Below are 6,000 nucleotides of genomic sequence, written 5' to 3'. Positions count from 1 at the left end.
ACTGTAAGTGACATTATTGAAAAAAAACTAACAGATACAGGACAAATAAAAACACAAAACCACTACTAAAGCTGATTACTGTCCGATTTTGTTCTCAAACTACATATTAACTAGTTTACTGCCATGATATGCTAGAAGAAAAGTCTTGAAAAATTTTGGGGTACCAACCTGCACACCCTTGTAATACAAAGTATAACTAAAGTATGCTAATGTGATTTTATTCAAAGCATGCAGCTGTGTGCTTAAGGTCCAGCCTAAATAAACCTCTAATACTAACATGCAAAGATAAGGTGCGGAAACCACCGTACCTGACACTCAGCGCACTGTTCTGATGTCCCTATGGCTTCTACCAAATGATATAGTGATATAATCAATAAACCATGTAATTCATGTAAACAATGACATGATCATTTTAATTCATTGCATACTATTTGTGAATCATTCAACTTTCTTCAGTGTCTTTGTGTTAAACAAAATGCAGTATACAATACGACATGAGAATAAATGTGGTTCAATTGCAAAAAAGTTGTTCAATAAACATTATTTGAACATTCTAAAAGAATTGAACAAAAAACCCAGTGCATTTCGCGTTCAACCCTTCATCAGGGGCTTATAAGTTTCTATACATAGGATTCTAAATCTTTTCTTGTCTTGTTGCCACTGGCTGGAACAAATAGAACAAGTAAAAATCAGGTACAAATGGATACAAATAGAGTATCACTCCGTATCCATTCTTGCCGACAATATCTCTCGTGCAAAATGCATTGAAGAACCTTATAACTCACATAGGGTACACGCTAAAAACAAAGAAAAACTTTGATTTAGAATGGCGGAAGAAAAAGTGAAGAGACATGCATACAATGAGGCCATTGAGCCCCCTTAACATGACTATGGCAGTGAGTGAAAAAAGGGTGAACAAATAGACATACCGCGAAACCAACATGCCCATGAAAGAAAGTCAATTGATGAAAATCGATGCATGGTAAGACATTAGGATTAATGTGCTCCTAGGAAATGCCAGTGTCGTGCCTTTAAATGTGTCCTACCTCTCATTGTGTGAAGGGAATGCCGCGTGAAGCCGTATACCCCTCAAGGCTTTTAGGGCCAGATGTAGGTGAGGGACATTTACCGACTCATAAATAACGAATTTTACCGATTCGGTATTTATGAATCGGTAAATATGAAGGAGGGAGATGTAGCTAATTTTTAAATTAGAATGACTGAATCGGTAACATTCGGTATTTACCGATTCGGTAAATACAGAATCGTTATTTCCTATTGATTCCTATGGGCTGTGAAGCCCATAGGAATCAATGGGAAATACCGAATCGGTATTTACCGAATCGGTAAATACCGAATGTTGCAAGGGTGCAGGGGGTGTCACTTTGACACCCTCTAGCACCCGAAGTAAAGGCATGTGTGACATGTGGCACACATACATGCCCTAAGGGCATGTCTGTGTGTCACATTGCACAGTGTGCATGCACACCTGGATTCGGTATTTTACCACACAATAGGATTGTGTGGTAAAATACGGACTCTTAAGGGCCTGTGACACTCTCAGGAGTGTCACCTACATTTGGATTTACCGAATCGGTAAAATTACCGATTCGGTATTTTACAGAATCGGTAAATTTACCGAATTGGTAAATTTACCGATTCTGTAAAATAATGGCCCCTACATCTGAAAACCCAAATACCGGTCGGTAACGGCCGAATTTGGCCGTTACCGACCGGTATTAGCTCTCCTACATCTGGCCCTTAATTTCCTATGTGAGCCATAAAACAATAACAAATGTTGTAAAGAAAGGATTCCTGTAATCACATGTACTGGCACAAAAGCACACCAAAATGATAGACAAGTTTACCTGTGCCGCTGCTACCGCGACGTGACCTTGTAAAGTGAATAAAATAGACGTACTCTGTAACAGAAAACACCCACTATCAGAAGCCACTAGCTGGCAATTAAGAGTAACCTGAATTTGCGTAATGGTGCTAATCATCCGCTTACCGAATGTTTGTAGATGTTCTGATTTAAAGAGGCTCTGAGTCGAACTTGACTGTGAAGCAGTAATCTATGAAAAAAGATATCAGCAAACATAAAGCCTTTAAATAAACGCCTAACAACTACAAACTGCAGAAGTCTCCTGCGTCTGAACGTCTAGTCGGCTTACCGTGACTTAGTAAAGTTCCGGCGTGAGTGATCCAGCGCGGCTCTCAAACAACCCTCCCAATTCATCTCAGTGTACTCAGAAGCTAACTTGCGTCGGTGGGGACCATAGCACTGCGTGTCACTCATTCACACAATCACACCGCTCCCAAGATCAGTGAGACTAGAAGGTGAGCTGCTGGACAGTGTAGCACCCTAAAAATCTAAATTTAAACTCTTTACATTATGTACATATGCATATATGAACTATTTCTCTTTCTCTAAATTCATAGGAAATAACATCAAGGCACCCCACTGTTTCGGTCGATGGACCAGCTAGTAAAAGTTAGTTGATGGGAATCAAGACCAGCTTTATTTACTATTTCCCATTTATTTTTATTTTCTTATTATGCTCAATTATTCTGTTATGACTTCATTTTATTAACTCATACATTTAACTCGTAAAATTCTTTAAAACATTCATCTAAAATTTTAGTCAGGAAGGAAAAATAAACTTCAATAAATGTATAATTTAGTAGCATACATTAGGAAATAAGAAATTTAGAAAGCATATTACCAAGCTTCGTTGATGGAAAACACAGGATTAAACGACATAGGTTCCCAAATCTGCCTCTCTATCTTCCTTGATGTCTACCTCCCATCAGGACTCCGCCATCAGTTCTACACCTCATCAAAAGTTAAAGTCGGGAAAAATTCAAAGTCTTTGCACCAGAAAATCATTCAGTACCACAGCATGTCGTAGTGCGGAAATAAATTCAGGAACAGCTTTTTCTCTCTCTTTCGTACCAGCTCTTTTATACCCTTTGCCCCTAACTATCTAACTAAATTTTGAAACTTTAGTGTCCATACTCTTTTCTCATTGGTCCATTAGAGGGCTGGTGAAGATCACCTCATCTCCTTATTGTCCAAATTTTGCACTGTCACTTCCACGTTTCCCAGACAATCAAAATTGTCCATTCTGCAACTCATCATCCTGTCCTTGTATTTTTTATACATCATGTAGTTACAACACTCAATTTTCCCAGGCTCACCAACTCAAGCATCTTTTTTGGCATTTGTCCGATGTCAAAGACCAAGCTGACCTTCACATTAGCAGTCCGAGCACAGGCATTTCAAACATCTCTCGAGCACAGTCGCGCATGCGTAGAGCCATACTTTCTCGAAGTCTCGCATAAGCAGCCATTTTCAGACTAGGCCAGACGGGCATCAATGAGAACTAATATGAAAACAAACACAACATACGTTAGATTTTAGAATTAAAGCCCTTCTGTTTACCTCCTACCATTCTAATTTAACCATCTTAGATGTTACCTAGCGGGAAGCTACATAAATGCATTGTTTACTTACAAAATGTGTTCCTTTTGCCACAAAGTACTCACAATAAACATAAATGCATGGCTCTTATTTCATTTGAAGCATTACTGCACTATATTAGTATAACTTTTTCACATTATTAATGCATTAGTGTTTGCAAATTAGCCAGTTAGTTTTCCCACGTGTACCTTTTTCTGTGTATGTTTCTTTTGTTGGTTAATTAACATGCTAAACACGGTTAATACATTTTATGGTTATGAGAACTTGATTTCACAAGGGGGACACCAAAAATGTTTGTCACTCCCCTGCTCCATCATGAGCAATAATCTCCGATGTAGTCCAATTACCTAAACCTCTACGACGCCAATGTTAAATACGTGCGTAACGTGCCTACGTACCTCCTGATAGTTCGCGCATGCCCAGTGTGATGCTAGGAATCCTCCTGAGTAAAATATCAATTGAAATTAAACTTTATTGACAAAAGCCTTAGCCAGCGTGCGGTATTCTTGAAAGGTGTAACTGACATCTAATGTGATGCAAGAAATCCTCCTGTGTAAAGCCAAGTATTGAAAACAACTACATACTGTACAGACTGGAGACAAAAACTCACTTCAAGAAGATGGCAAAAAACTCGCTGCTCCACTTTTCTAGCATCCACCCCCTGAACACTGAGGGAGAACTTACCCTATGGGCAATACTTGAGACTTTGCAGAAACTGCAGCAATGTAGCTGAGTTTAAACAACAAGCTCAAGGCCTAACCGAAAAACTTCGACAACGCGGGTACCTAGACAGGATTACGAACAAAGCAAGGAAGAGAGCCCGTAACCAAAACAGAGAGAGGCTACTGGAAATACTCCCAAGGAAGAAACTACAATACCACTAACCTGTGTGACCACATACAACCCTGTCTCATGCCAAGTGGCCAAAATTGTCCAGAAGCACTGGCAAATACTTAACACTGGCAACCACCAATGGGAAAACCTCTTGTTTTCCTACAAAAAGTCAGAAGCCTAAAAGACAGTTTAGTGCACACAAGGCCACTACAAGTGGAGTTATCAACAAACATCATACACCATGCTTGGGGCCTACCTAGGGTCACCGGACACTACCCCTGCAGTGACTGTAGCATCTGCCATTTGACCAAACCAGCTAAAACCAGGCCCGGACTGGCCGTTGCGGGCACCGGGCAATCCCCTGGTGGGCCGTATGAGTATGTGACTCCGCTGGTTTATCTCGCTGAGTCAATGGGGGCTAAAGTGATGGCCTATGCGGATGACACGCAGCTCCTGGTTTCCTGGAAGAGGGGTGATGATTCTGTAGGGGCAGCGCAGCATTGCTTGTTCTCTGTGTTTCATTGGCTGGCGAACGCACAGTTCAAGTGCAATGAAGGAAAATCTGAAGTGCTCCTGTATGGCTCGTTCCCAATGGATTTCAGAGAAAGGCTGTGGCCTCCTGATTTACCCCTCCCCACCGTGGGAAAGGGCACTGCCAAAAACCTTGGGGTCTGGTTCGATGAAAACTTGAACTTCTTGACACAGGTAAAGAAGCTGACGGGGACCTGCTTTGGCATGTTGAAAAGTTTTAGGAAATTTCTCCCTCTTCTGCCGACTAGTGCCAAAGAGACTGTGATCCGGGCCCTGATCTTGTCCCGATTGGACGACACCAACCCTCTTTTGGTTGGCAGTACAGATTACCTGACTAGGGAATTGCAAGTAGTCCAAAATTCAGCAGCCAGATTGCTACTGGGACTTTCATCCAGACAGAGTGCTCGCGACCATTTGCGTAACCTGCACTGGCTCCCAGTTGAATCTCGGCTTAAATTCAAAATGCTGTCTATTGCTCATCGGGCCCTTTATGGGCTAGACCCTATCTATCTTAAGAAGAGATTTGCCTTTTATAAACCCACTAGACAACTTTGTTCGTCCGACCAAATACTAATACAGACCCCTCGGTTTAGTCGGCATAGGCTTGGTGGGAGCTCTTTTATTTATAAAGCTGTCTTGGCTTGGAATATGCTACCACTGGCCCTCCAGGGCATCCAAGGTCCACTGCTTTTTAAGGAAAAACGAAAAACGCTGCTTTTTTAGCTTCTGATATGGTGGTGATTAACTTTCTGGAACAAGCGCTGGGACACTTTGAGTAGCCGTGCGCTGTATAAATTAAATATAACATAACATACATACTAATAGATAACGGACACCTTAAGACCACACAATGGTTTCGTTATCTGACAGCGAGATTATGAGCGCTCCAGCTCATTAGTACATTGGGTAGCACTGGACAGGTGCCCTCAAAAGTATTATCGCTCATTAAAAGCAGCTCATGATTGCGTTTATTTTCTAAATTTTCCTTTCTTGTTTTAAACGCGCCCTGTCCTCTTGCGCCACGGGCCTTAATATTAATATTTATATTTGTATTTATAAGCAACAGGCGCCTTAAATGTTAAATTGCCCATCACGCAGCACTGGTCTGCTTTCCAGTCTCAAAACAGTGACTCACGCACTGACGTGATGAT

This window comes from Lissotriton helveticus, chromosome 8, assembly GCF_964261635.1.
Source record: "Lissotriton helveticus chromosome 8, aLisHel1.1, whole genome shotgun sequence".
NCBI classification, from domain to species: domain Eukaryota; kingdom Metazoa; phylum Chordata; class Amphibia; order Caudata; family Salamandridae; genus Lissotriton; species Lissotriton helveticus.
Note: the sequence above shows the minus strand (reverse complement) of the source record.